Raw genomic sequence first — 11655 nt, 5'->3', positions numbered from 1 at the left:
TTGTGCAGACGTAGTTACGAGGGAGACCAGAGATCGCCTAGAATTCTAACATCTGGCAGATGGAGTTCAACCCAGGTAAGTGTGAGGTGGTTCATTTTGGTAGGTCAAATATGATGGCAGAATATAACATTAATGGTAAGACTCTAGGCAGTGTGGAGGATCAGAGGGTTCTTGGGGTCTGAGCCCATAGGACACTCAAAGCTACTGCGCAGGTTGACTCTGTGGTTAAGAACGCATACGGTCCATTGAACTTCATCAATCGTGGGATTGAGTTTAAGAGCTGAGAGGTAATATTGCAGCCATATAGGATCCTGGTCAGACCCCACTTGGAGTACTGTGCTCAGTTCTGGTCGCTTCACTACAGGAAGGACATGGAAACTATAGAAAGGATGCAGAGGAGATTTACAAGGATGTTGCCTGGCTTGGGGCATGCCTTATGAGCATAAGTTGAGTGAGCTCAGCCTTTTCTCCTTGGAGCGACGGAGGATGAGAGGTGACCTGATAGAGGTGTACAAGATGATGAGAGGCATTGATCGTGTAGATAGTCAGAGGCTTTTTCCCAGGGCTGAGATGGCTAGAACGATAGGGCATATTTTAAGGTGCTTGGAAGCAGGTACAGAGGAGATGTCAGGGGTAAGTTTTTTACGCAGAGAGTGGTGAGTGCATGGAATGGGCTGCCGGCGATGGCGGTGGAGGTGGAAACGACAAGGTCTTTTAAGAGACTCCTGGATAAGTACACGGAGCTTAGAAAAATAAAGGTCTATGGGTAAGCCTAGGTAATTTCTAAGGTAAAGACATGTTCGGCACAGCTTTGTGGGCCGAAGGGCTTGTATTGTGCTGTAGGTTTTCTATGTTTCTATGTTTCTATCTCTAACCCTGCATCCATTCTCAATGCACTAGCTATACTAATAAACAAAGAAAGAGAAGGAAATGTCCTTATGCTTGCAATAATGCATTGTTTCCAATGCCATCACAACTGAGGCATTCACTAAACACTGATGCAAGTATTCCCTGTTAATTTAAACACATTCTTAGGTTTTGGTAATGCTGGAGTAGCCTGCAATCAGTTATAAAAATCATAAGATCATAGGAGAAGAATTAAGCCATTCAGCCCATTGATTCGGCTCCACCATCTCATCATGGCTGATCCATTTTCCCTCTCAACCCCATTCTCCTGTCTTCTCCCCATAACCTTTCACACCTGGATGAACGAAGAACCTATTATTCTCTGTTTTAAATACTCCCAGTGACTTGGCCTCCACAGCAATCTGGGGCAACGAATTCCACAGATTTTACACCCTATGACTAAAGAAGTCCATCCTCACCTCTGTGTTAAATAGAAGTCTGTACACTCTGGTCCTAGACTTCACCTTTCCACATCCTTGCCACGTCCACTCTATCCAGACCTTTCAATATGTCTTAGCAAGATCCCTCACAATCTCCTGAATTCCAGCAAGTACAGGCCCAGAGCTATTAAAAGTTTCTCATACATTAATCTTTTCATTCCCAGAATCATTCTCATGAGGCTTCTGAGGACTCTCTGCCAGCACATCTTTTCTGAGATAAGGGGCCCAAAACTGTTCCAAAACTCCAAGTGTAGTCTAACCCATAGCTTATATAGCCTCAGCATTATACCCATGCTTTTATATTCTAGTCCTCTTGAAATAAGTACTAACATTATATTTGCCTTCCTTACCACTGAATCAATCTGCAAATTTACTTCAGGGAATCTTGCATGAGGATTTCCTTTGCACCTTTAATTTTTGAATTTTCTTCCTGTTTAAAGTATAGTCTACACTTTCATTTCTTCACGCAAAGTGCATGACCCATATAGTTTCCTACACAATTGACCTGGGTTCATTTCCCACTGTTGCTTGTAATGAGTTTGTATGCTCCCCCTGTGACTGCGCGGATTTCCTCCAGGTCCTTCAGTTACCTCCAACTGTCCTAAGATGTACCAGTTGATAAGTTAATTGATCATTGTAAATAGACCCGTGATTAGGCTAGAGTTAAATAGGGGGATTGATGGGTGTCACAGCTCAAATGGCCAGAAGGGTCTATTCTATGCTGCTTCTCAAAAAATGAATAAAAATATTCCATCTGCCATTTCTTTTCCCATTCTCCTAACTGGTCTGAGTCCTTCTGCATACTCCCTGACTTCTGCAACACGATCTGCTCCTCCATCTATTGTTGTATCATCTGAAAACTTGGCTACAAACCCGTCAATTCTGTCAACAAAATTATTGATATACAGTATAGCATGAAAAGAAGCGGCCCCAATGTCAACCCTATGGAGCATGACACAGCACCAGCAGCCTACCAGCAAAGGCCCGCTTTATTCCCAATCTTTGCCTTCTGCTAGTGAGCCAATCTTCTATCCATGCTGGTATCTTTTTCTGTTATACCTTGGGCTGTTACCTTGTCAAGCAGCCTCACAGACCGCATCTTGTGAAAAGCTTTCAGAAAGTCCAAGCTAACAACATCCATTGATTCTCCTTTGTCTATCCCGCTAGTTATTTCCTCAAAGAATTCCAACAGATTTGTCAAGCAAGATATCCTCTTAAAGAAACCATGCTGACTTTGGACTATTTTATCAAGTGCCTCAAAGTATCCTGAAACTTCATTGCTAATAATGGACTCCAACATCTACTAAACCACTAAAATCAGACTAACTGGCCTATAATGTCCTTTCTTCTGCCTTCCTCTGTTTTTAAAGAATGGAGTGACAATTGCAATTTTCTATTCCTCTGGAAGCATTCCAGAATCTAATCATTCTTGAATGATCGCTGCAGTTCTTCCAGCTTCCCTAGTTCCTTCTCCTTAGTAATAGCAACTACATTCACTTATGCCCCCCTGACACTCCAGAATTTCTGCCATACTGCTAGTGACTTCAACAGTCAAGATTGTTGCAAACTACTGATTAAGCTCACCTGCCATTAATTTGTCCTCCATTACTACTTCACCCAAATCATTTCCAGAGGAACGATATCCACTCTCACCTCTCTTTTTATTTATCTGAAAAACTATTACAATCACTGCTTCCTAAGGGTTCCTTTATCTTAGGATCCCTAATGAAACCTGGTTCATTACACAACACCCAATCCAGAATTACCTTGCACCTGCTGCTCTAAAGAGCCATCTCCTTGACACCCTCTTGGGATTCAACACTCATTTGATTTTCCCCTGTGAATATTGTCAGTAACATTGCCCTTTTCACATAGCTTTTCTATCTCCCTTTGTAATTTGTACTCAACATTCTGTCTACTGTTCAGAGGTCTGTAAATAACTCTAGTCAGCATCTTCTTAACCATTGCAATTTGTTAACTCTACCCACAAGGATTCTACATCTTGCTCACCCCTTTAGAAGGATTTGATTTCATTTTTTTCAACAGAGACACCCATCCTTTCTGCCCACCTGCTTGTCCTTTCAATACAATGTGTATCCTTTAAGCTTCTAACTATGATCTTCTTTCAGCCACAACTCAGTGACACCCACAATATCATACCTACTAATTTCTAAGTGTGCTACAAGACATCTACCTTATTCTGTATACAGTGTGCATTCATATATAACATCTTCAATCCTGTTTTCATCACCATGTTTGATCTTACCCCCATTTTACACTTCAACTCATTCCACAGACTGTAATTTTGTCCTATCATCTGCCTGTCCTTCCTCACACTTATTACACACTGCATCTACTTGTAGACTAACTGCCCCATCCTCAGCCTTATCATTCTAATTCCCATTCCCCTGACAAATTAGCATAAACCCTTCCCAACCACTCTAGCAAACCTGCTCACAGGGATATTGGTGTCTCTAGGTTTAAAGTGTAACTCATCTTTTTTGTACAGGTCCTACCTTCTCCAGAAGAGATCCCAACGATCCAGAAATCTGAAACCCTGTCAGCTGCTCCAACTCCTCAGCCATGCATTCATGTGCCAAACCATCCTATTCTTCCCCTCACTGTGATGTGGCAAAGGCATCAATCCACAGATTACAACCCTTGAGGTCCTGCTTTCGACTTAACTACCTACTCTATATTCTCTCCTCAGGACTGCATCCCTTTTCCTACCTAGTGTATGTTGTTGGTATCAATATGTACCATGACATCCAACTGTTCACACTCTTCCTTTAGAATGCTGTGGGCCCGATCTGGTTCATCCCTGACTCTAGAACCTTGGAGGCAACATATCGTCACGCATCTCTTTCACATCCAGTGAATCTCCTGCTTGCTCTGCTCACTATGGAATCCCATTTCCCTTCTGAGGCACAAAGCCACTCTAGTGCCAGAGACCAGATTTCAGCTTCCCCTGGTAGGACGTTCAACTCCAACAGTATCCAAGGTGGAATACTCATTATTGAGGGGAATGGACAAGATCACATTTATTCTTGTAGATTTCTGTGAATACAGGCCCAGAGCCAACAAACACTTGGCACATGATAATCCCTTCATTTCTGGAATGCTTCTCTGAACCTTCTCCAACGTCAGCACTCCCTTTCTTAAATAAATGGCCCAAAATTGCACAATATACTTTCAGTTAGACCTCACCGGACACTTAAAAATCCTTAGCATTACATCCTTGCTTTTAAGCAGCCCCATGTGTGGCACCTTCTCGAGGGCCTTTTGTAAATCCAAGTACACAGCATCCACCAATTCTCCTTTCTCTATTCTGTTAATTATTTCCTCAAGGGTTCCAACAGATTTGTCAGGCAAGATTTCCCCTTAATGAAACCATGGTGACTTTGGTCTATCTTATCATGTGCCACCAAGTACGCTGAGACCTCGTCCTTAGCAATCAACTCCAACATCTTCCCAACCACTGAGGTCAGACTAACTGGCCTCTAATTCCCTTTGTTCTGCCTCCCTCCATTTTTGAAAAGTGGAATGACATTTGCAATTTTCCAGCCCACAATTTTGTGATTCTTAAGAGATCATTACCAATGTCTCCACACTCTCCCCAGCCACATTTTTCAGAATCGTGGGGTGTAGACCATCTAGCCCAGGTGATTTATCTGCCTGCAAACCTTTCAGCTTTCCAAGGACTTTCTCCTTTGTAATAGCAATTGCACTCACTTCTGCCACCTGCATTTTTGAACTTCCGGCATTCAGTCTTCCACAGTGAAGACTGATGCAAAATATTTATTTAGTTCATTCACTGCTTTCTTGTCCCCCATTACTACCTCTCCAGTGTCATTTTCTAGCTGTCTGATATCTACTCTTTTACTCTTTATATGTCTGAAAAAGCTTTTGTTATCCTCTTTGATCCTTTTCTCTTGCTTACCTTCATAGTTCATACCTTCCCTTCTTATGGCTTTTTAGTTGCCTTCTGTTGTTTTTAAATGCTTCCTATCCCTCTAACATTCCACTAACTTTTGCTGTATTATAGCATCCCTTTTCCGTTTATGTTTTTAACTTCACTTGCCAGCTATGGTGGCGTCACCCAGAGTATCACTTCTTCTTTGATATGCATCTATCTCATGCTTTCTGAATTGCTCCCAGAAACTCCAGACATTGTTGTTCTACTGTCCTCCTTCCAATCAATCTTGGCTAGGTCATCTCTTCAGTGATTATAAATCCCTTAACTCCACTGTAATATCAAAATACCTGACTTCAGCTTCTCCTTCTCAAATTGTAGGGTGAAGTCTTTCATATTAGGATCACTGACTCCTAAGGGTTCCTTCACCATCAGCTCCCTATTCAAATCTGGTTCTTTACACAATCCAGACTTGCCCTTTCCCTAGTGGGCTCAACCACAAACTGTTCTAAATAGTTCTCTCGGAAGCATTCTTTAAATTCCTTCTCCTGGGATCCAGGACCAAACTCAATCCCCCACCTTGTTGAAATCCCCCATGACTATCGTAACATTGCCCTTTTGACATGTGTTTTCTATCTCCTGTTGTAATTGTCTATTGTCCAGAAGCTTGTACATAACTTTGATTAGGGTTTTTTTTCCCTTGCAGTTCTTAACTCTATCCATAAGGGACATACATTTTCTGATGCTATGTCACCTCCTTCTAAGGATTTGATTGCATTTTTTACCAACAGAGCCATGTCATCCCTTCTTCCTACCTGCCTGTCTTTTGATACAATGTGTATCCTTGGATGTTAAGCTCCTAATTATGATCTTCTTTCAGCCATGTCTTAGTGATGTCCACAATGTCATGTCTATGAATCTCTAACTGCACTACAAGGCCATCTACCTTTTTCCATATAAAGTGCATGCAGATATAACACCTCAGTCCTGTATTCATCACCCTTTTCGATTTGGCCCCTTGTTATACTGCAACACATCCTCTGACTACAATTTTGCCCTGTCATCTGTCTGTCCTTCCCAAGAGTCCCACTGCACACTGCGTCTAGTTGTATAGCAACTGCCCCATCCTCAACCCTATTTCTGTGGTTCCCATCCCCTGCCAATTTACTTTAACCGCTCCCCAAAAGCCCGAGAAAACCTGCTAGGAAGGATATTGGTTCCTCTCAGGATCAGGCATCCTTTTTGTACAACTCATATCTTCCCCAGAAGAGAAGTTAATGATACAGAAATTTGAAGCACTGCCCCCTGCACTAACTCCTCAACCGCACATTCATCTGCTAAATCATAGAACATAGAACATTGAAATCTACAGCAGTGTTGTGCCGACCATGTAACCTATTATAGAAACTGCCTAGAATTTCCCTGCTGCATAGTCCTCTATAATTCTGAGCTAAGAGTGTAAGAGTCTCTTAAAAGACCCTATTGTATCCGCCTCCACCACCGTCACTGGCAGTGCATTCCATGCACCTACCACTCTCTGTGTGAAAAACTTACCTCTGGCATCCCCCTTGTACCTACTTCCAAGCACTTTAAAACCACGCCCCCTTGTTTTAGTCATCTCAGCCCTGGGAAAAATCCTCTGCACGATCAATGCCTCTCACCATCTTATGCACCTCTATCAGGACACCTCTCATCCTCCATCGCACCAAGGAGAAAAGGCCAAGTTCACTAAATCTATTCTCATAAGGCATGCTCTTCCAACCAGGCAACGTCCTTATAAATCTCCTTTGTACTCTCTCTATAGTATCCACATCCTTCCTGTTGTGAGGTGACCAGAACTGAACACAGTACTCCTTGTGCGGTCTAACTAAGATCTTATATATGTTTAACATTACCTTACGGTTCTCGAACTCAATCCCACAGATGATGAAGGCCATTACACCATATGCCCTCTTAACAACACTTTCAACCTGCACAGCAGCTTTGAGTGTACTATGGACACAGGCCCAAAGATCTTGCTGATCCTCCACATTGCCAAGAGTCTTACCATTAACATTATATTCTTTCTTCAAATTTGACCTACCAAAATGAACAACGTCACACTTATATGGGTTGAGCTCCATCTGCCAATTCTCAGCCCAGTTCTGCATCCTATTGATGTCGCGTTGTAACCTCTGACAACCCTCCAGGCTATCCACCTTCAACTTTTTTGTCATTAGCAAACTTACTAACCCACCCTTTTACTTCTTCATCCAGGTCATTTATAAAAATCACAAAGAGGAGGGGTCCCAGAACAGATCCCTGCAGAACATCACTGGTCACCATCCTCCAAACAGAATACAAACTACCTACAACCATCCTTTGCCTTCTGTGAGCAAGCCCATTCTGAATTCACAAAGCAAGGTCTCCTTGGATTCCAGACCTCCTTACTTTCTGAATGAGCCCTGTATGGGGAACCTTATCCTCGCTGACGCATGGCACAGGCAGCAGCCTAGAAATTACTACCTTGGAGATCCTGCTTTTCGGCTTTTTACGTAGCTCCCTGAATCCTCCCTTTTCCTACCTACTGTTTGTCATTTGTGCCAATATGTACAAAGACCTCTGGCTGTTTTAGAATGCTATGGACCCAATCCAGGACATCACTGACCCTATCAACATGCCATTCATGTGTCCCTGTCACATTCAGAGAATCTCCTGTCTACTCTCCTAACTATGGAATCCTCTATTACTACTGCATCCTTCATCTCTCTCCTTCCCTTCTGAGCCACAGCGGGAGACTCAGTACCAGAGACCCAGTGATTCTGGTTCTCCTGGTCGGTTGTCCCTCTCAACAGTATCCAAGGTGGTATACTTATTACTGAGGGGAACAGCCACAGGGGTACTCTGCTTCCCATTTCCTTTCCCAGGTCCCCGCCTCCTGCAACTTAGTGGTGACTACCTCCCTGTAGCCCCTATCTATCACCTCCTCGGTTTTCCGTATGAGCCAAAGGTCATCGAGCTGCAGCTCCAGTTCCTAAACATGCTCTCTGATGAGCTGCAACTCAACACACCTGGTGCAGTTGTGCTTAACCGACAGGCTGGAGATCTCTGGGAATTCCCACATCTCACACAAAGAACACAGCACAGCCCCGGAACCATTCTCTCTGCACTAACTAATGAAGGATGTAGAAGAGGAAACTCACCAGAAACTTACCTCACCCAAGCCTATTCTTGCCTAAGCCTGTTGAACCAAAGTCTCACCACTCTACTCTCCACTCCATCACTGGCCACTCCACTTGTCTCTAGCTTATTTTTATTTGCCCCTGCTAACAAATCATAATTCTATTGTGCCACCAGAAATAGCTGAAAGCCCATGTATGCTCATTTTTAAATCCCTCTCCCTGACCTGAGTGCATCCTCCTCTCTCGATTCGATCGGGCCACAAGAAAAAGTTGAAAGGCCGCGAATGCTGCTTTTTAAAATCTCTCGCCCTGACCTGAGTGTAGCCTTCTCTCTTGATTTGAATGGGTCACTGGAAAAAGCCTAAAGGCTGTGAATGCTGGTTTTTAAATCTCTCGACCCAACTTGCATGTAGCCTCCTGTCTCAATGCACTTTGGCCACAGTAAAGCTTCCTGATGAAGTCTTCTGATATCAATGGGGTCCCATGAAGCATTGGAAGAAGTCATTAAGTAGTGTGACATGCACCTTATTGTAACCTGGCTGTTCAAACAACAGCTCCAAATTTTGTCAATAATAGTAGAAACAGCTGATATTTGTTGTTACGCAAATATGAGAAAATCTGCAGATGCTGGAATTTCAAGCAACACACATAAAAGTTGCTGGTGAACGCAGCAGGATGAAGGAGGAGAAGGGTCTTGGCCCAAAACGTCGACTGTACCTCTTCCTAGAGATGCTGCCTGGTCCACCGCATTCACCAGCAACTTTTATGTGTGATAATCTTTGTTATTTGGTGCATCTGATATCCTATCATGAATAGTGTGCAGAAATGCCAGTTGAATTCCTTAATGGGTGTTACTTCACCAGACAATGATTGCCAGGTCTATCGTATTCTGATTAATTCCAAGTTATGCAGAATAGTTGCATAAAAAACAAGCACAATGCAAGCACACTTCAAGGCAATAGAGATACCATAGGCTGCAGATGTTGGAATATAGAATGTAAAAGACATCACTGGAGGAACTCAGCAGGTCAGGCAGAATCTGTGGAAGGAAATGAACAGTCAATGTTTTGGTCCAAACTCCCCTGTTGGACTGCATGATTAGAGGGAAGATAGCTGGTGTAGAGATATGATGGGAAGGGGTGAGCCAAGAGCTGGCAAGTGATAGGTGACTGGCAGATGGAGGAGGGAGGGATAGATGTGCGCTGCCTAGGTAATACGTAACCCAGACTCACATTCTTCTGCCCTGTCTTTTCTAAGGACACTATTCCTTTCTCTCAGTTAATCCATCTCGTCCACATCTTTTCCTGCGATGAGGCCTTCCACTCCGGGACATGTGAGCTGGGTCTTCCCCTCACTGTGGCAATGGAGCCTTACAGTCACCTCCTCCAATTCTTGTACTTCTGCTCGAATGTCACCTCCAAATCAGCCAGAAAAAGGATAGAGTTCCCTTTCATTTCACCAGCATATGCACCTAACACATCATTCTTCAACTTTTCTGACAGCTACAACATGATCCCATCACCAGCCACATTTTCCCCATTCTCTGCTTTCCACAGGGTCCTCTGTCTCTATGAACTGTCTCCACCCATTACACCATCCCCACCCCCAACCACATTTCTATGCAGGAGGTCTAACACCTGTTCCTTCATTTTCCCCCTCACCACCTTCCAGGTGAGTTAGAACTTCACACTCACCTCCTCCAACCTTGTTTCCCATGGTTATTTCTTCCAGCCTCCTATACAATGGCGAGGCCGTGCGTAGACTAAGCAACAGCATTTCCTCTGTGCCTCTGGAACTCCTGCCTGTAAGCCATTTTAATTCTCCCCAACCCAGAATGACCTGTCCACTCTCGGCCTTCCCCACTGCCTGGGTGAGGCTCAGCACAAATCAGAGGGTCAGCTCCTCATATTCCATTTGGGTAATCCACAACCCAACAGCATGATCACTGAATTCTCCAATTCCAGATAGCTCTTCCCTATCTGTAGAGTTTCCTCTACAGTACACGCACCCAACACCCCAACCCCTTCAACCACTTATCAACCTGTTTCATACCCCTCTTCCATCTACACTACTTGCCTATCACCCATCCACTCCCTCTTACCCCCACCCAATGTTCACCCCAATATTCTTATTTGGTTCTATGCTTCATCTTCCTTTTCTATCAGATTCCATCGTATAGGGTGGAATTGTCACCTTCACCTGTCACCTCGCTGCCTCTGCTGTTATTTCCACACTTCCCTCTCTGCCAATCATCCCTCCTCACCTTGATCCACCTATAACTGGCCAGCCCCTGCTCCACCCCATCCTCTCACCTCTTGGCACTTGCTACTACCCACCTGTCTAGGTGAAGTGTCTCATCCCAAAATGTCAACTCTTCATTTCCTTCCAAAGATGCTGCCTAGCCTGCTGAGTTCCTCCAGCAATTTGTGTCCAGGCAATGTACCAGAAAAAACCCCCAGGGTCTATTCTGTCAAATGTTCCATGAATCTTGTACACTTTAATGTAATAATTTTCTTCTAAAATCCAGTTAGCATGAGTCTTTGTGATCTCATCTCTCTGCTTTGGACTGGACCTTCGTTCGTGGGAACAAACTGGTATACTTTTTGCTACATGCCCTCAAAAACAAATGTACGCTTGAGTAAGGAGGGAAAGTTGTAGTCTCAATGTAATTCTGTCAGGAACTCCATACCTTTATCCTCCAATCCCATCACCCACCTACAAGAAAGACTAGCAGATCATATACTCAAGTTTTCTTATTTCTGACTGCACCTGCATTTTCTGAGGTACATGTCAAGAAATCTTTCTGAATATGAAATTAGCTCCTTTTGCAGCAGTTAAAGAAATATTTTGTGTTTCTATTCTACATACCAAGGGGATTGAATATGGTTAAGGGACTGATTAGCTTATTCCTGCTCTTATTTCATATGTGGACAAGAAGGTGTTGGCTGAACTATATTGTGGGGTTTCTTGATTTGGAAGGAAGAATACACCTTATTATGTACATGGAGTGAAACTATAAAATATTGCAGCACAAAGGCACTTAGAGTTCTTGATGCATGAAAGGAGATGTCTGGCAAGTGGGAGGCTTTTAAAAGTAACATAGGAAGAGTTCAGGGCCAGCATATTCCTGTTAGAGTGAAGGGCAAAGATGACAGTAGTAGGAAACCCTGATTCACAAGGGTATTGAGGCTATAGTTAGGAAATAGAAGGAGGCATATGTCAGGTATAAGTAGCA

Source organism: Mobula birostris, chromosome 10 (assembly GCF_030028105.1).
Source record: "Mobula birostris isolate sMobBir1 chromosome 10, sMobBir1.hap1, whole genome shotgun sequence".
In the NCBI taxonomy this organism is placed as follows: domain Eukaryota; kingdom Metazoa; phylum Chordata; class Chondrichthyes; order Myliobatiformes; family Myliobatidae; genus Mobula; species Mobula birostris.
Note: the sequence above shows the minus strand (reverse complement) of the source record.